The following is a 20,336-nucleotide window of genomic DNA, read 5'->3' as shown; positions in this document are numbered from 1 at the left end:
CTACTTATTGATGCTGAATTGGTGCCTCTTCCTAGTTTTCTTTTGCTTAGCCCACTGAAATGACTGACACAGGTATGTAGGAACAAGGGGTTACAGAATTTTCTTATGAATTTTCTTACAAGCTTGTTCGCAAAGTGGCACTATTAAAAAACAACAGTACTTCTCAATGGTCTCAGCCCTTTCAATGAATGTAACTAATGTATTAATATTACATTGAAGCCAGTGAGGTTCCCTTCCAGGTAATATGGCATATAGTTGTGTGGATGCACTCATAAGGTAGCAGAGCGCTCCTGGCCTCTGAATATTCCACTTGCCTATAGTTTCTTTTTCTCTCCCGCACCCCCAGTTCTTTTCTTTCTCGTGTCCCATTCATTCTCTGCCTGTGTGTGCAACAGGGTCTGGGTTTTAAAAACAAAACAAAGAAAAATTCCACATCAAGGAAACCCAAATTAGATGCTGAGACGAAATGATGGAAATTAAGTAAATTTGCATGTAATTGCATACTTTTTGCCTAGTTCATTCTACTTCTAAGATTCAGGTGTTGAAAGCATTTAGTGTGTGTGTGCCTGTGTGTTAGAGGGGTGGGGTGGATAGAGGCAGGGAGGTGGCTTTCAAAGAAGGCTAGATAAAATTCACAAAGGATAGGGCTATCTGTGGCCGCTGGTCATGATGGCTCTATGTAACCTCCAGGATCAGAAACAATATGCCATAGCATACCAGTTGCTAGGAAGCAACACAGAGTGAATTATTGTATTAAGGTGCTTCCAAATGAGTGCTTGTTGTGGTGTTGATGTTAGTAAATGCAGCTCCCCTCCCCCAGCACCCACATGATTCGTTATTTAATGTGGATTTCTCCATTTCTGGGGAAAATCCAAGAAGCCGAAAAACCTATTGCCAGGGGCCTACTTACAATACCTCTGTGATCTGTTTACAATATTAATAATGCAAGGGTGCCCTGGCTGGAGGCACCCTTAATGTTTTCCTTGTAGACTTTCCAGGGGCATCTGGTTGGTCACAGCAGGAAGCAGGATGATGGGATAGATGGACATTTGGTCTTATTCAGAGAGTATTTCTTACGTTCTTAATGTATTATATATGTCTATGTATTGTAGTCATACACCTAAAAAATGTAAAATGCGAATTCCACAAATAACTGTTTGAAAACACTAGTATTGTACAGTTGTGCTCAATTAGAGAGGAGTGACTGGCTGTAACTCCCCACATGGTGTACACAAACCTTTATACGTTGCTGCAAAATGTATGAGATGGCCCCTCAAGTCCTAACTGGTCTGGTTTCTGAGCTGCTTTTCGCCATTTTTGAGAGTCATTGTAGCATCGCGGCCAAAAGGCAGCTGGAGGATGCAGGGTTCACAACAAATGCTGCTTCCGCCATTAACCGTAAAGATGGCCTTAGGCAGGACCACAAAGTCTACCTGCAATATGTGGATAATGATACAGACCTGTCTTATAGGGTTAGTGCAATGATTGTGCTGAAAATGACTGGTTTGAAGGCTTAAATATGCAAGATCTGTGCTAACATTTATTTTGAGAGAAGCTGTTGTCCCTCAGCCTTCCACCCACACTTACCATGGCTTGAGAGCTAGTTTGCTACTTTTAGTTAGCAAATTCACACGAGGACTGATACGTGCCTGTGTCAATCTAGGTCATTCCTCATCTTCCTGTGACTAGTTTCCACTGTTCTGCAGACTTCCTAATCGTTAGGATCTAACCCCACTTGCACTTGTGGTTTTCACACCTGATTTGTGTGTGATGAAATGGTTAGTACAGGACAGAATATACTGTGGGTTGTTGTTGTTTATTTGAAGAAATGAAATATGGATTCTTTACGTACATGGCACCAATTTTGTGCCAAGAAAAGGTGCATTTTGCAACTTAGAAGCATTATGCAAATGTAACCTATTAGCTTATTTTGGAATGTTTATTATGCTCCGGCTTGTCATGGTAAAGGGCAAGAAAGGCAATGGAAGTTACTGACGCTGAAGCCCGGTCACTGAAAATCTGGGTCTGCCAGAATAATCTCAGCCTTGAAGATGTTTGGTGAAGTTTCAAAAACCAATCTCTTCATCTGTGAGGACTAAATGTTTGCTTGGCACTTGCCAAGCTGGAGAAAGTGAATCGCCATAGCATGGTATAATTAGGTCTTACAAAGGAAAAACAACAACACAGGAAAGGGGTGCACAGTAAAACAATATAGCAGCACTTGTTCTCCTGGGGAATCAAAAATAAAGAAAAACTTGAAGCTCATTCACTTGGTCAAGAGTCAGGCCAAGGCTGTGTAAGCAGCTGTACGGTGGCACCTCAGGTTAAGTACTTAATTCGTTCTGGAGGTCCGTTCTTAACCTGAAACTGTTCTTAACCTGAAGCACCACTTTAGCTAATGGGGCTTCCTGCTGCTGCCGCGCTGCCGGAGCCCGATTTCTGTTCTCATCCTGAAGCAAAGTTCTTAACCTGAAGCACTATTTCTGGGTTAGTGGAGTGTGTAACCTGAAGCATATGTAACCTGAAGCGTATGTAACCTGAGGTACCACTGTACTGAAATCAGGGAGTCCAGGTGAAAAAGACAGTGTTTCCGAACCTTTTAACAGTTGTATAGAAGAGGGAATTTCAGCAAGTGAGGCAATACCTCTTTCTACCTCTTTTTTTAACCCGGCCATTCTAACTGAAATCCCGACCCAGAGGTTTCCCAAGAATAGGTTGCTTACGGTAAATAGCTTGAGCATGCATGCAGAAAGTACTGGTCTGATCTCCAGGCATGGTATATTTATATCAGGCATAGCAAATCCAGAAGCTTCATAACACCTGCCAATTATTTGGGGGGCAATGTTTGCACTCACATTTCCTTCTGCACCACGTGTGATCTCAATGGGCTAAGTGCACCCAATCTGTAGTAACTTGCCAGGTTAGGTTCTATTCTCAAATCTGGTATTGATATTCTCAGTCCCGCAGCTTACCAAAGTGGTTGTGTAAAGTGGCGAGGAGATGGCAGAGTGAAATGTGTCTCTGTTCCTTCACTGGCCCCATGGCTACTACATTTAATGCAGTTGTGCTAAGCCTTTGCTCTCTAATGGAACTTTTTTCCCAGTTCCTGTACCCCAACAAGCTCTTCCAAAATTAAGCCTCTTAATGATGCTGTTGTTTTCATTTGTTTTTATTTTATACACATTTGCTGCTGGCTTTAACAAGCTAAATTGGGTCACAGAAAAGTGATACCTTTAATGAAAGAAAGTGGTTAATGAAAGAAAATAAACTGTGCGAAGCAGTGGCCATTTTGCAAGAAATAGCACCAAGTTCCCGTTTCAACCTCCAAGGGGACTTGGTGCTGCCCTTTGTGACTCCAGCCACACCATGCTAAAAGCATGCTTCAGTTTGAAGTTGTTAATATTCAGCTGGGAAACAGTATCCGGAACACCAATAAATTATTAAGCTTGTGAACTTTTTTAGGCAGTAAGATGAACTGATGAGGTCCATCTATGAGTTCCAGGGGTGTGTGTGTGTGTGTGTGTGTAATGGTTTTGCCCTTCCTGACTTCCTAGCCTTTGGTCTGTGTCCAAGTGTATGTATAATTGATTCCATATGTGTGATCATTTTCTTGATGGAATTGCTTTGTAAGATATGAAGTGCCCTGACTCCTGCCCAAAACATGACAACAGAGGCTCTAACTTGTGTGCAAGAGAGAGATCTTTATTTGGGCCAGTACATCTACAGGCTCAGCAGCAGGCATAGCTATAGGAGTTCAGGAGCAGGCATAGCCATTCAGGAGTTCAGGAACCAAAATAGAAGTTCAGAACTGAGCAGAAGCAATGAAGGTGTCCCAATAGGTTACCATATCCCTCCCGCCAACCTGAGACGGAAGGTGGGAACCTCCATCTTTGGTGTCTACAATTTATCATCCCTTCTGCTTCTTCCACATTCTCCTCGTCAGTCTAATCCCAATCCTGACAAGGTCATGGATGTATCTGAAGATGCATGAAATGGATAAACTGGCTAACAGGAAATTTGGGAACAATAAGGAAGGAAGCATTTCCACCTATGTGCTGGAGCAGTAGAAAGAGGCACCCAATATCAACTTGTTCATTTTTTTTTTAAGTTTGAACCATTTCTCTTTCATTGTCGGACTGCTAACCCAACAGTATGATGTGCAGGGATTTGTCCAAATTCCAGTAGAGCAGATAGGAGAGCATTTTTACTGGTTGTAGCTTCTAGTGTATTTATTTGTGAACAATTGCCATACGTGCTTTTCTGATGCTAAAGAATGAAAATATTACAAATTCCTCCAAAGCAGAATAAAGAGGCTTGCATTTCTTCGTTGCCTTAAAAAGAAAGAAAAGAAAGAAAGAAAGGTGCAGTATGGCCTCACTGGACTGCTTTAAAACATTATGGCATTCTCAGTGAAGCATATTGGTAAGTGTAAGCAGATTTTGTTCTGTTTCTGAGTAAATTGCACACAGATTTAAAGTCTGGTGCATTTGTGGCAGTTCAGAAACTTCTCAAATGTCAACTGTACAGATAATTCCAAATGAAAGACAAAAAGACTTCAAAAATCTTCCATTTTCTTCTGGTTTTGCCTTCTCCCCCCATATAGCCCCCTTTTCTTCTCCATATACAGTGGTGCCCTGCAAGACGAATGCCTCGCAAGACGAAAAACTCACTAGACGAAAGGGTTTTCCGTTTTTGCGTTGCTTCGCTAGACGAATTTCCCTATGGGCTTGCTTCGCAAGACGAAAACGTCTTGCGCTTTTTTTAAAAAGCCGCTTGAAGGGGCGCAGTTGCGACGGACCGTGCTTCGCAAGACGAAAAACATCGCAAGACGAAAAGACTCGCGGAACGAATTCTTTTCGTCTTGCGAGGCACCACTGTACCAGTTTTGTGGGGGGTTTCCCCATGTAACACTCATGCTATGCTGACATAATGACACTATTACAGCAACTGGGCAACCTATTACTGGGTTCCATCCAAAGCAGTGTTTTTAATTGGTCCAGTAAATTTTAGGATAAGGGCTACCAGCATAATTTGAGGGAAGTGGAAAGTGCTTTTAAAAGAAGAAAAGGCAAAGAACCCTGACTTTTTTTTTGTTCCCCTCCTAATATTTATGATTTCAAAGCTCTCCACGGGTGGGGGTGGGGTGGGGGGAGTGTCTGAGGCCAACAGCCAACATGCATAACCGCGGCAAACAGTTTTGAGGCAAAGCCACAATAATGAAAGACATATGATCTGAAATTCGATCAGCAAACATATGCCGATGCCAAGGAATTTTTTTGCCATTCACATACCAAGATTCTGTTACTTACTAATCCGTTGCAATGGAACCCATTTAAATGAACCATAAATGGAGGGGACAGAACCAAATTGTAGCATACGTAATAGTAGACCAGGATTCTCTTGTTCAGAGAATGATTAATGGAAGAATGAATTCTAATAGGCTCACTTTTTATTGCATATGTTGCTATTGTTAAATACGTCACTACTTAACATTAAGAAGTGGACTTTCTGAATCTAAAATGCATCCCCCGTAGCTCTAAATGAGGAACAAGGTGGTTAAATTAAATTTTAAGGCTCTATTTTTTATTTTTTATTTTGTCTGATAATTCCACCCCACCCCCAACTCCTTGTTACATTCAACTAAAATGTAAATTATTTTCCGGTCCTAATTGGATTTAATTATTTCTTTAGGAGGGGATGGCTGGGAGGGGGTGGAGATGGCATGCAGCTGTCCTGGTGAAACAAAGGATCTAGCAAGGGGGGGGGGACACCCACCCGAATCCCCTCCCCTTACCCTCGCAGTGTTGGTTAATAAACATTGCAGAGGATGCAAATTCTGAAAGGCAATTCATGTTTTGGATAGGAAGTGACCATGCAGCTGGGGTCTTACTTACAAATGTGGAATCATTAGCTACCACCATTTTTTTCTCCCCCTTAGGTCCCGTTTGCAGTTTTCTGCTAGAACCTGTACCTGACTCATTAAAAAAATGTAGAGATAAAGCTAATTGAAAATGATATATTAGCTGAGCTCTACGCCCCAAATGGGGGGGGGGGGGATTTAAAATCTGCAATATTACAAAATTTTATTTTCTAAACTCATGGTAATATCATTCAAATAATACGGAGAACAATATTGTTAAATGCAAGTCTCTGCAATTTTAGAATCAGTAGATATTTTGGATACCGATTCTAATTAAACAAGGAAAAACATATGCTCATAGTTCCAGGAATTACTGTATATACTCGAGTATAAGCCGACCCGAATATAAGCCGAGGCACCTAGTTTTAGCACAAAAAACTGGGAAAACTTATTGACAAGTATAAGCCAGTTCACCACACCACAAACCTGGTGGTGGCGGCAGCGGTAGAGGAAGAACAAGCAGCCCAAAATGGCGGCTTTCTGGCTGCTCGTTCCTCCGCCGCCAACAGTGGCAAAGGCGGCGGAGGAGGAAGGAGCAGCCCAAAATGAGCCCTCCTCCCAGCCACGGCTCCTGTGCCTGCCCTTGTGAGAGGCGGGCAGCGGCGGTGGCGAGAAAGGGCTCCTTTCGGGCTGCTCATCCCTCCTCTGCCTCCGCCCGCCTCACTCGAGTATAAGCCAAGGGGGCTTTTTCAGCATAAAAAATGTGCTGAAAAAGTTAGCTTATACTTGAGTATATACGGTAATTAGTATGGGTTGGTGTGCCAGATCCTATATTGTGCAAGATATACAGGACAGAACAGGATAGGCATATTTCATTAGGGGCTCACAGCTGCTCTGGAACTCTGCAATGTGAAACAAGTCATGCCATTTGTCCGTCTAGCTCAGTATTGTCTGTTCTGATTGGTAGCTCTGAAAGTTTTCTCTCCTAGCTGTACTTGCTTTAGCCAAGGGTTGAATCTGCATGTGCTCTACCCCTGATGTATGGCCCTCTGTATAGGATAAAGGGGGCTGCCGTGGGTGCTGCTGTTTGGACACAGGGAGTGTGGCCAGCTTCCGACACTGGAGTAGATTGTTGAGTGATTGCCTTGTGGCACTTCAAGGCGCATAATTCATGTTTCCATGCTCTAGTGCTTCTGCATGCTACACCAGAGGATGGGCTATTACTCTTAACGAGAATGTATTGACTACATCACAGTGTATAATTTGTTATGTAGATTTTTTTAAACCCTCCTTTTTGAAATCTTGGACTGGGTATGAATTGTTTAAAAGGGACGTCGGCATGAGGAGGTTGGCTCCGTTGTTGACTGGAACTGTTTCATTCAGTATTGAAGAAGCCACCAGTTAAATACACACGTTTTGGAAAAAGACCTGTTAGGATAAGAACATAAAGAATGGGGACACTGCTTCATTTGACCATTTTGCCCAGAAAATGCAAAAAAAAAATCATACTGAAAGACTTTCCCCTGGGGAGGGAGGGGTACAGTGTTCACTTTGTTGATTTATTATTCTGTATGATGGTGAATTTTTGAAAATTAAAATGATAATAATATGTTATTATTTTAAAAACCCACTGAGAAGTATAGAATAAAATACTTGTTTTAATGCAAGAGCAGTATCATCTAAAACTTTTCTGTGCTGAAAACAGCTGAACCCCAAAAAGTCTTTACCTACTTCATTTTAATAACAGTTTATAGAAGTATGTGCATTTGTGTATTTGCAGAACATGGGCTACTGGGGGAAAACAAATCCTTCCCAAAAGTTGTGGTGTGAATGACTGTGGCATAGATTTATGCCCAGTAACATCTTTTGGGGGACAATTTTGTGGATGATTTGGACTCTCTGGTTCAAGTCCATTATGGTATACTGGATCCTGTGTAAATAATATGTCATTTGATCTGCAAGTACTGATTCTTTGGACACTGTGATTTGCACTATATTGATCGCTCTGTGCTCAGTATCTGTTTACATTTTAGATTATCTTGCTTCCATGGTGGTGGTGTAGTTGGGGTTATGCCAACCCGCCCCCCCCCTTTAGGGTTCCCTATGACTTCAAATGGGCCAGAGTCTTGAGCTTTACCACTGTTTTGGTCCCTTGACCTGCATCCCTTCCCTAAAACCTCAGTGCCCGAATGCGATATTTTGACTGGGAGAAGGAAGGCCTTTGGATATTCTTTTAAAGATGGTTATACTAATTCTGGGTAGAGTCAGAAGTGGGTTTAATCATAAGGAAAATGAGGCAGAATCTGTCCACCAACCTTCTTAGTAGCATTCTTCTGCGCCTCCCACCCCACCCTACGGCCAAGTCAACATTACAGTATTCCCATATAGATGACAGGCTGTTTTAAGGAAGACAGTAGTTCTCCTTGACTAAAATAGTACTGACAAGTCATTTATTCTTTGGAAATATAATCTTATACACACTGGCTATATGAAGTGATACCCATAAATGGTTTAACAACAGTGCCAACAACCCTGAAGACCTTTTCACAGAGAGCTCTAGCACACCAGGAACCAACTTTTAAAACACACTATCAAATTTGTCCATCAGTTGATTACACATAATATTTTAAATTCTATTCATTTGATTTTTACCCCTCCCCACATAATTGTATGCATGTTTTCTTGGAAATCGTTCCTGTTGAGTCTGAAAGAACTTGCTCCCAATTAAGAGCAGGTTGGATGGTTTCATTAGTTACAATGTACAGGAGCTCTTGATTCTCATACATGAGTCAAAAATTCTTGCATATCTAGCAATGTTAATGAGTGTAAAAGCATTGTGGGATTATTAGTAAGTGCTTAACCATTCAAAAAAAATAGTTACAGTTAATTTTGTTGTAAAAATACTTTTACTGTAACTGAACCGCATTAAACTACTGGCATTTGCTTTGTTGTTGTTCCTCATTGACTTACAGTTGTGCCCCCCCCCATACCCAACTCTAATTTCTGGCTACAGCCTGTTTTTAATTTTGGCTAGGCAATACTGAAGACAGGAGTGCCTGGCGTGCTCTGGTCCATGGGGTCACGAAGAGTCGGACACGACTAAACAACAAACAACAAGGCAATACTGCCTGGCTCTTAATTGATTGTGTTTAGTTTTAAATTGTGACACCCTCAGTTTTAGAGATAACGAAGACTGGACATTTAAAAATAATTTGTATGAATTTGTAAATCATCTTTATACCCACACCCACACCTTAAAATGCTTTAACCCACCTTGAGCCTCCGAGTAAAGACTGGGGTTGCAAAATTACTAATAAAACAAACGAAATCCTCACACCCCTCCCATTAAAGGAAAAAGAGAGAGGGAGAATGATTTTTGTGGTCAATAGCAACTGCTCCTGAGAAAGTGGTAGAGGCAAAGAGGTTAGTAGTAAGAGGGCAAGCACACAAAGGGAAAATTGTACATTGAGATCATTATTCTGTTGTGCCTTAGTGTGGCCAGACTGGTTTGGCAGACAGAATGATAGATGGCTTTGTGAAGGGTCCCAGGGTGTGCCCTGGACTTGAAGCGTTATGTTTATCTTGAATGGAAAGGGAAAAGCGCAGACATAATCGATGTCTAGTTTTTTAGGACTGAGAGGGTCAGGGAAAAGGGCCAGCATGGGGTGAATGGTGGGGGTGGTGGAGGGAGAGAGGGGAAGGGGGGTTGGTTTAGACTGTGGTTGTGGCTGCCTATTAACGGATGAACTTGGCTGAAGTCCAGAGCATGATGAGAGAGTGTCACATCCCAAGAGCAGCGAGGCCTTTTCAATAATTTTTTTTTAATGCTTACTGACTGTGCATCAAAAGCTCCCAGGTCTTTTGGCTAAAGGGGAAAAGGGGGGGGGGAGAGGGAAGAGATGGAGACAGCTCAATTCCCCCATCCCCCTGCACCCCCCCAAACCAGTTGAGACCAGTCTTTTGGCCATGCAGACGGCTTCTGTCATCTTTCTTGGCTTGCTGTTAAGAAGAAGAAAAAAAAAGAAATTGTGTTAGTGCCAGTAACCTGAGGGCCCAAGACAAAAACGGGTTTCAGTTTTTTCCAATAAGCAAATTAAAGAGTGTGTGTGTGTGTGTGTGTGTGTGTGTGTGTGTGTGTACGAATTGTCATGTGTTAAAGAGTGAGGGAGATTACAGTTTGAAAAGTGTGAACGAAGATATATTTGACCCAGGAAAATAAGGAGACTCCCTTACGTTAACATCAACCCGAGGTTTGTATGGTTGCAAGTGAACAGATGAGCAAGCCATTTTCATGGTGTTCTGTGCTGTGCATTCTCAAATCATGCTTTATTGATCAAGTCACCATTTGTGATTTAAGTCACTGTGTGACATTTTGAAACTCGTCAGTGTGGGATGACTGCCATAGCCTTGTACTCTATACCATATTCCTGCACATACTGCAAAGACATGGTGGTTAAGAGTCTGAACTGTGTTCAGATTTCACTTCTGCCGTGAACTCACTACTTGACTTTAGGCAAGCTTTACCACTGCTTGCTTATTTATGTAGCGCTATTGATGTACCAGGTGCATCTTTTAGTTGCACCTCCCCATCTCCATATGGTTATAATAACCTTGGCTTGCCTTGCAAGGTTTTTGAAAGGATTACTGAGGTTTGCGAAGTACTTTCAGTACAGCACTCAAAAATACTGTATAAATTTAGTATAGCAGCATTGTGGTAAAACGGACTTCCATGTGGCCGGACATTACAGGCAACTGGCACACTGAATGGCTGCAATGCTCCCCACAGCCAGCTTTACTTATTTATTTATAAAAAAAATATTTATATACCACTGTTTCATAGAAAAAACATCAAAGTGATGTACAGTTGTACACAAAACCATACAATAAAAACCATATAAAAATAAATTAAAAATGGGTTAACTATTGTGCAAAGATTTATTCTTAATTGCCTGCAACAGGCGTCACTTTTATAGGCAGCCATCTTGTGGCACATGACTGTAGTAGGAGAAGTTTCACATCAAACCTATTTATGTGCTACCCACTTTCTATATCATGCTGAAATATTTGTTGGTTTTTAAACAGGCCTGTTACATAGGACGGCTTCACTCTGTTTATTTGAAGAGGGAACTCTGGTCAAACAATAACCTTTTCAGAGTTAAGGAGATTTTCAAGGCCTTGTTTTAGTTTAAGGCACTTCACTTTTGCATGTAAAATTCATGTCATGAAAAAAAATAACAATAAAATTAAATTCATGTCATGGCAGAACCCAGTGACGTACTAATTCAGGCTTGTTGAACTCCAATCTGTAGGCTGGATTCTGCCCACAAAACAATTTTATTGGTCCTTGGCAACAAAATTGTAGCACGCTTCATCCATAGTTCCACTCGCATGAAAAGGAAATCCAAAGTTGTGAGGGAGCAATGCTTGAATGTTGCATCTCTTGTTTTTCTATAAATGTGGAACTCTTGCTGCTAAGTGGCCCCAACTTTGCCGGATAGTCTGGCCTCCCATGAGGGTCTAGCTTCTTTGGCGAAGTCACTTTAGCTTCTCAATCTTTGAAGAATCAAATGACTCCTAAGGATACAGAAGTTGGCTACCCTACTCCATGCAGGCCCAAACGTCAGGGCCGGCCTAAGACATTTTGCAGCCTGAGGTAACGGGCGACATGGCACCTTCCACATCCCATGCACAAAAGCTGACAAGAATGGCAATTGAATCTTCCTTCAACACTGGCAATGAAGCATCCTCCTCCATACCTGAGGCAGCATGCTGGGTTCAGAGGTTCAGGGCTGGCCTTATGGCAAACACAGCTCTACTGCCTGCCTCTTAGCATGCACCGCCTGAAGCCACCTCCTCACTCTGCCTCATGGTAGGGGTGGCCCTGTCCTGCCAAGCATGTTTTCATGCCAGTGTGGTGTAGTGGTTAAATGCGGTAGTCTTGTAATCTGGTGAACCTGGTTCGTGTCCCCTCTCTTCCACATGCAGCTGCTGGGTGCTGGTAGGAAGGAGAGGAGAATGTTAGCCGCTTTGAGACTCCTTAGGGTAGTGATAAAAGCAGGATATCAAATCCAAACTCCTCCTCTTCTTCTAAATACATCTTTGTTTATCAGATATTATCATTGTGGTGGTGCATGTCTAGAGATATTTCATGAACAGAACTGGAAATAGGAAGTGTTTATCCTGTAAAAGTGTTTATCCTGTAAAAAGTGTTTATCCTGTAAAAGGGAGCCAGTGTGGTGTAGTGGTTAAGAGCGGTAGTCACGTAATCTGGGTAACCGGGTTCGCGTCTCCGCTCCTCCACATGCAGCTGCTGGGTGACCTTGGGCCAGTCACACTTCTGTGAAGTCTCTCAGCCCCTCTCACCTCACAGAGTGTTTGTTGTGGGGGAGGAAGAGAAAGGAGAATGTTAGCCGCTTTGAGACTCCTGAAGGGGAGTGAAAGGCGGGATATCAAATCCAAACTCTCTTCTTCTTCTAAAAGTGCATGTTGCTTGTAGTCTCATAGAAGGGAAAATATTTCACAGGGTGTGTTGCATTAAATATTATTATTATTATTATTATCATCATCATCATCATTACTATATTTATACCCTGCCTTTTCCTCTGATGGGACTCAAGGCAGCTTGCAGTTAAAAACAAGAACCACTTAAAACACAGAAAAATCAATCATTAGAATGCAATTAAAGATTGATAGAATTAAAACTTACTGATGAAATGGCAATAAGGTATAGAGTTCCGTTTCTCTTGACAGTTCATGGGGTGAAAATGGAGATGTAAATTTTATGACATGGTTATTGAATTGTAAATGCACTTTACAGGGATAGTCAACATTGTGAGGGACAGCTGGGTTTGTTTCTAAGGTTTAGGAATAGGGTCTTTATGTGCTAGAATTAGATGTTCTAGATTATTTATTTCCGTTTCTTCATCTGCTGCTTTGTACATGTACTGTAGCTGCCATGTGGAGCCACTTCATATAGCTTCATGTGGCAGAGCATTTGTCTTCAGTAGTACATCAGAATGTGGAAGGGCAATTATGCCATGCTACTTGAGACTCTTTTTTTGGCAACATGATAACTTCCGTAGCAGCCCCTAATTCTTAGGAGAATAAAGCTACTTTATGTTGAGTCAGACCATTCTTCCACGTAGCTCAGTGCTGTCTGCACTGCCTGGCAGTGGCTCTCCGGGGAGTTTCCCCCAACCCTATGTGCAAACACCTAGGCTTGAACCTGGGACCTTTCACCTGTACTCTACCACTAAGGTATAGTCCTTTCCTGTCTCGCACCAACCTTCTTGCACCTGTCAGGTTTTATTTGAGCTGCCCTCCCATCACTTCTTCATGTATCTGCTGGAAGTTAGACTGAAAATTCAGATCTGTTGTCACTATTTAAAGTTTGAACATGGTAGTCTAATTGAATTTTGCTTCATGGTTATGTTTGACCATGCTGAGAGGGCAGCATTGAGATTGACAAGAAATAGAGCCAGCAGGGTTCTTGGACAGACAGACCCAAGCAAGTAGTGCTGGGGAAAGCTACGCATGCTGAAGTTCTGCCTTTAAATCAGAAGGCCTGCCAGCAAAACAAGCTACCAAACCTGGACATAATGTGAGGAAGCCAAATATATATCTGAAGGGATGGGAAATGCTTTATGTATACTATTTAGTAATCTTGTAGTTAGACAAATCAAAATAGAAATGTGTGTCGTCCCCCCCACCTGATCGGCTGCAGGAAGGAAAAATCTTGAAATTCTGAAACAGAAGATTTTGGAAATCATTCCCATTTATATACACGTATGTGATTGATGCACTTTATTTAGGTTGTACAGTGTCCTTTAGGACAGTTACTGCAATATTTTAGATTTAAAATGATACTGTGAGTACAAAGGAAGGGTGGGTAGAACTTGTACCGCATGTTAAAGCAGTAGGTGGCACGGGTTTATAGGGAGTGGGGATGCTGAAGGGGATTCTGTTCTGTGCTGAAAAAAGTAATAAAATATCCTGACTTCCCAAGACCCTATATCTCTGCTGCTTTCCAGTAATTTAGTAATCTAGCTGCACGTTTCAAGTTTAAATTCGTCAGATTCTCCATGAGCATTACAGACTTGCCCTCCCTGAAATGGTAAACAAACTCAAGATTCTTGGTGGGCTGTCAGGTTTCTATGTCAGATATTGTACTTTGTTTTCTAAATGCACAGCTCGTGAAGATTTCGCAACCTTCTGTCGAACGGCCTGCCTGGGAGAAGCAATGTAAAAAAAGGGCACGTTGCTATTTTGGCAGCTTTGTTAGCGACAGCAGCGTAAGCTCTCTCAGGTGCGACACTTCTGCTGTGTGTGAACTTCCTTGAAAACCAGAGGTCTCTCACATGAGAGCTACAGCTCCTTTTGATCGAAGAACTGGATATCCAAAAATGTACTTCTCTTAATTTCCCTATTCTAGGCTGGCTTCCATATGTGCTGTTAATTTTAGCGAATGTCTCAATAACACGCACTTCTATCACTCCTACATGTGGCACTAGCCATACATTTAATAAGGCCTACATGAATGCTGTTTCCTGATTTTAATCGCACACTGAAAAGGTAGTTAGGCCATGGGTGCTTGTGGGCGGACACGCCCCAATAATCTGGAGTGATCATCTACACCTGTCCACTGTCTTGACATGTACTTTGTGTTTCGTGAGCAAATACACCCAAGCTAGGATTGGCCCTGGGGAGGCTTAGTAGGCAGTCATTCCAATGTTTTGGCTGAATGAAAGTTCCTAGCATAGTGTCTTGTTTTCCAGTCTTCTGCCAACATCTTCATAAACATTCACTTTCTTTGTTTTCCCCTGTGAGATTGGGAAAAATTTGCTGTTTCTACTTTGCAAGGGGAGAGGTGTGCCCAAGCAATGTTTGAAGTTGCCCTCAGCACTCAGACCAGAAAACTGTTCAGGGCTGAAACCTTTTTGAAAAATTGTCCATTTTTTTATACAGGTCATAAGAGTTGAATTTAAACATTCTTTGGGACTTTTATCTGATTCCACCTCTGTTTAGACAGCCTTCTCCATTATGGATGCCATATTTTCAGGATTCTGGAAATTTTGCAAAAAAAAGAGCTCAACAACTTTGCCAAATAAAGCTCTTCATAGTGGGTTTAAATTGCCTTTGGAGTCTCCATAATATGCACTTTTTTGGTCGTATTATGTTGCGAAAATTAGGGTGCACATTTTTGGTTTCAAGGTTTTGAAAATTGAGGTTCACATTAGATTCAATGTCAAGTTAGATTTTTGTCAATATGGTATTTGCCCACCCATTCACGGAGGAATCTAAACTCTGGACAAATGAAGCACCAGAGGGGGCGGAGCTTGGCAGCGCAACAGGCCCCACCCTTCTCACATTTTTTCTGTAGCTGAGGAAAAGGAACAGCCACATAGGACTAAGGCTGACACATAGGAATGCAGTCATATGCCCAGACTACCAGAATGCTGTGTGGCTTTCTAAGTTTTTCACATGCAGTTTCCTGACATATGTGCTGGCAAGCTGAGCTTGTCATTATACAGCGATTCTTTCCCTCTCAGATCAAGGGCCCCTGCCTGGCTAACCACGCCCACACTCTCATTTTCTGCATTTGGGTGAATTTCAAGCTCAGCAAAGTTAACTTAGAAGGTCCCTTGAGATGAGCCAGCGACCTCCAGGTCAAGTACCTGGGCCTGGAGATTCCACAATAAATATTGTACTGTGGAAACAATGGGGGATTTAAAGAGCGCTGTAAGTGAAGAAAAGGGCTCCAGAGAGGAGCAGGCAGCTTCGCTTAAGAGGCTGCCAGATGAGCGGTGTAGTATTTCTAGTTCAAACTGATTGAAATGTCGACTAAAAATCAATGCTGTTGACTCACGATAATTTACAGTTCTCTCCGTGCTAAATAGTTCTGTTTCTAAGAAGGAGTTTGCCGCACAGACGTCAGCTCTTTATTTGTTTCATCATGACTTTTACACAGTTGTCATGTAATTTATGGCTGCTTTTGCGTTGTCAAACATTTTCATTGCAAGCTTCTCCTTAGTGCGCGCGCGCACACACACACACACACACACACACGCACACACAGCTTTAAAAAGACAACTGTATTACTTCCTAATCTGGGAGAGTGGAAGGCTATAAAACATCAAATTATGCTATCTTCAGGCAAATCTAAATGTGCTACAGATTGGAATCAGGGTTCGTTTGTCCCTGATGCAAATTATTAAGTTCTAATTATAAATATGCATTTAATTACCCCCACATTACTTTTTCTTTTCTTTTAACAGACAGAATGCTGTGGTTGCTCCTTAGTCATTCTGCCTAAGACTACTGTGGCTATAGAGGGAGACAATTCTACACCAATGAATATGCATTTTCTAAATCAAGGGAGGCCGAGTGGGGCGGTCTGTGCATTAGAACCGAAGCAACATTCTTTGGTGAAATTTGTAATCGAGGTGTAGAAATTTTGTGTGTGTTACGATTTAAATTTTTATTAATTACTTACATGTGAATAGGGTTAGCATTCATGCATGCATCAGACACAAAGATGTACAGTATCTAGCACAACATTCTGTCTCTTAAGAGTGTGCAGCAGGCTGGGCAAGATGGAGACAGCTCTTCGTCTTGCTTTACCATGACTTTTGCAAATCAGAGGTCTACTGCCTGTGGACATGTGACATTCCCACCTATCATGGCTAAGGGTTACTGGTCCCGTTATGATAAAATAGAAATGAATTGCCCTTTGTTTTTCTGCATGAAACAAACAGCATTAGCAACTACTGTCTTTATACTCATTTTTTTGTGAGTTTGTCAACAGCACCAAGAATTTGTTGCGCTTGGCCATTCATGAATTTTGTAAATCTGTAGTAGAAAGCAAATGTTTTCCAATTGGCTGCTGCTGACCAAAATATACTATCTGGCTTGAAACAGAATTTCTGACTATTAAATATTTATTTTGCTAAGGAAACAAATACCACACTTTAAATCAAATGGGGGGGGGGGGGAGAAATATATTTTCTCATGGGATGTTTTCTGGTTTTAATCACAAAGGAATGAAACATTTTTGTTAAGCATTTTTGGTTAATCTTAATGACTCCACCTTATACAGTACGTTGAAATGTGGTTGCATTTGTTGTGCTTATCTTCTCGGACTTGAAGTCTAGTGGACCTCTGCAATAATATTGAGCTCATACTCTAGATGTTAATATAGAAAGAAATAGCCTGTGATGTTTCCTGGCCAGTAGGTATGGAATTCCTTTTTCGCAGAGGCTCATCAGAGTCCAAACTTAAGCAAGAGGGGATATGCAGGATCAATTAAAACAGATTACTTAAAATTCAACTATTAAATGTGCACTCTGTTTTATAAAAAAACTAAAAACCATAAGCATACCCTCAGGATCATGGTTAAAAATAAGTAGATTATGTAGGACTGTAATCAGCACACCCCATTGGGTGACGTCCAATAATGTTCAACTGCTTTCACAACAGTAATGTTATCTTGCAATGGAGCTTCTACTTTCTGTTCTCCCTCCTCCAAACCACTGTGGGGTCCCCAAAATCAGTCCCCCAACCCTTCAGAGCAGAATTTGGTGGCTGCAGGGGAGATGAGAGGTAGGAGAATTCTCGCTCACACTGCATGATAGGCGTGGGCAAGAAATTATAGTAATAGTAGTTGTAGTAGTAGTAGTACAACAACAACATCTGACTGGGAACTGTGGAAGTTTTAAAATGCTTTTCACCATGTTGAAACCACTAGACCAGTGGTTCCCAACTGGTGATCCACCTGGGGATCTGCGGCACATACCCGTCAACTTTCCAGGACATTCCATTTTTGAGGGTCGTGTTCTTGCGTGAGATCACGGTACCAAAAAGCACTAGTTTTGGGGCACTGTGCTCTTGTGTGAGCCACATGACTCGCACAGCAGTGTGGCCTGGAAGGAGTGTAGTCTGGTTTTGAGCTGGGACATGTTTCAGTAACTTTTCTACTTGGAACTGGTTTGGATGACTAGTCCTTGAGGTTTACAGGTCTGTTTTCATTTGGGCTTCATTTTACAATCGCAGACTAGTGGCTGCATGCTTTATCCCCCTACCTGAGAACCACCTGACTTGAGACATAGGGATGTGGAGGCAAAGTCTTTAGAAACGAGTAAATACATACATACATACATACATACATACATACATACATACATACATAGCTATTAATCATACATTATGGCCTCCCAGGTTCTTGAAACCCTTGTGTGCCTTTCTCCCACGCTCCATTTGTGCATTCCTTAGTTAGAAGGCTCGGTCTGGGAGTCGTTCCTAGATTTTGCTCAACGTGTGCACAAATCCTGAATAGCCCATGCTCTGAATCTTCTGATCCCTTCAAAGTTAATGCAACTGTGTTCACCACTGGCTTGGCTGTGGAAGTCTGAGAAAGCAGAGGTGCTGAGGGACATAAAAAAGAAGTTGAGCTATTCCATAGTTATCCACCTGCCACAGTTGCTTTAGAGTGCAGGTTCGGAGCAGAAGCAAGCATCCCTTGAGCACCAGAAAGTGAAATGACTTCTCTGGTTCACCCTCATTCAGTAAGAAGATCTTGTTAGTCCTACTATTCTCATTGTACGTTTGATTTAACTCACTGCCAGCAGTTCTTCAGAAAGACAACTTTTTAAATCTGCACATGGCATTCACAAAATCACATAAAACTCTAGTCCATGCCCTGGTAATCTGTTACCTAGACCAGTGCAATTTTCTCATATATGAGAAGGAAGTCATATGAGCTTTTAAAGCATCATCTCAATTTGTTAACCTGTCTCCCCAAATATCTAAATATGTATTCACTCCACCCACTCACTCTCGAGTTTTAGTGCAGCTTTTATTGAAGATTTCCTTGGACTGACAATCTGCCACAAAATGAGGTTGAAAACAGCTAAAAATGCATTTATACAGCCTTTCAGGTTGTAAAACTGCATCTCAGTAATTGTTACCATAGTCATTCAGTCTAGAACAAAAGCGACCCCACATTGCTGTTGGGTGATCGAATATTTGCTGAGGTGAGACTTGAGCCTGTATGTTCAGGAATAATAATAATACAACAACAACAACAACATATTATTATTATTTATACCCCACCCATCTGGCTGGGCTTCCCCAGCCGCTCTGGGTGGCTTCCAACAAAATATAAAAAATACGATAAAACATCAAATATTAAAGACTTCTCTAAACAGGGCTGTTGTCTTTGTCCATGGAGTTTTCTTGGCAGGGATACTGGAGTGGCTTGCCAGTTCCTGCTCCAGGTGGATCACGTTTGGTCAAAACTCTCCACTATGACCTGTCCGTCTTGGGTGGCCCTGCACAGCATAGCTCATAGCTTCTCTGAGTTATTCAAGCCCCTTTGCCATGACAAGGCAGTGATCTATGATGAAGGGGCAGAGGAACCAGAGACCAAATTGCAAACATGTGCTGGATTATGGAGAAAAAGCTAGAGAGTTCCAGAAAAACATCTACTTCTGCTTCATTGACTATGCAAAAGCCTTTGACTGTGTCGACCACAGCAAACTGTGGCAAGTTCTTAAAGAAATGGGAGTGCCTGATCACCTCATCTGTCTTCTGAGAAATCTCTGTGTGGGACAAGAAGCTACAGTTAGAACTGGATATGGAACAACTGATTGGTTCAAAACTGGGAAAGAAGTACGACAAGGCTGTATATTGTCTCCCTGTTAATTTAACTTACATGCAGAATTCACCATGCGAAAGGCTGGGCTGGATGAATCCCTAGCCGGAATTAAGATTGCCGGAAGAAATATCAACAACCTCAGATATGCAGATGACACAACCTTGATGGCAGAAAGTGAGGAGGAATTAAAGAACCTTTTAATGAGGGTGAAAGAGGAGAGCGCAAAATATGGCCTGAAGCTCAACATTTTAAAAAAAAAGATAATGGCCACTAGTCCCATCACCTCCTGGCAAATAGAAGGGGAAGAAATGGAGGCAGTGAGAGAGTTTACTTTTTTGGGCTCCACGATAACTGCAGATGGTGACAGCAGTCACGAAATTAAAATATGCCTGCTTCTTTGGGACAAAAGCAATGACAAACCTAGACAGCATCTTAAAAAGCAGAGACATCACCTTGCAAACAAAGGTCCATATAGTTAAAGCTATGCTTTTCCCAGTAGTGATGTATAGAAGTGAGAGCTGGACCATAAAGAAGGCTGATTGCCGAAGAATGGATGCTTTTGAATTATGGTGCTGGAGGAGACTCTTGAGAGTCCCATGGACTGCAAGAAGATCAAACCCATCCAGTCTTAAGGAAATCAGCCCTGAGTGCTCACTGGAAGGACAGATCCTGAAGCTGAGGCTCTAATACTTTGGCCACCTCATGAGAAGACTCCCTGGAAAAGACCCTGATGTTGGGAAAGATGGAGGGCACAAGGAGAAGGGGACGACAGACGACGAGATGGTTGGACAGTGTTCTTGAAGCTACCAGCATGAGTTTGACCAA

At 42.0% G+C, this 20,336-nt stretch overlaps 1 protein-coding gene and 2 long non-coding RNA genes across 4 annotated transcripts in view; all 3 read left to right on the top strand.

Moving 5' to 3' along the window:
- The window catches only part of LOC310702998, a 9,029-nt gene extending 4,669 nt beyond the window's left edge, over positions 1 to 4,360 (top strand). Inside the window, exons 1-3 of the long non-coding RNA XR_014523877.1 lie at positions 1 to 3,015; positions 3,063 to 3,743; positions 3,817 to 4,360. The exon at positions 1 to 3,015 is cut by the window's left edge and continues 4,669 nt beyond it. This is a non-coding gene — a long non-coding RNA (uncharacterized lncRNA). The remainder of the gene's footprint in view (positions 3,016 to 3,062; positions 3,744 to 3,816) is intronic.
- The window catches only part of BCL11A (BCL11 transcription factor A), a 155,816-nt gene that overhangs the window by 30,791 nt on the left and 104,689 nt on the right, over positions 1 to 20,336 (top strand). The gene's annotated exons all lie outside the window — the stretch shown is intronic.
- LOC310703028 lies at positions 8,979 to 17,064 on the top strand. Its single transcript, XR_014523906.1, has 2 exons — positions 8,979 to 12,048; positions 12,341 to 17,064. It is a non-coding gene; the product is annotated as an uncharacterized lncRNA (long non-coding RNA).

Source organism: Podarcis liolepis (genome assembly GCF_965112155.1).
Source record: "Podarcis liolepis genome assembly, chromosome: 3".
NCBI lineage: Eukaryota > Metazoa > Chordata > Lepidosauria > Squamata > Lacertidae > Podarcis > Podarcis liolepis.
Note: the sequence above shows the minus strand (reverse complement) of the source record. Positions and strands in the feature narration are given on the sequence as shown.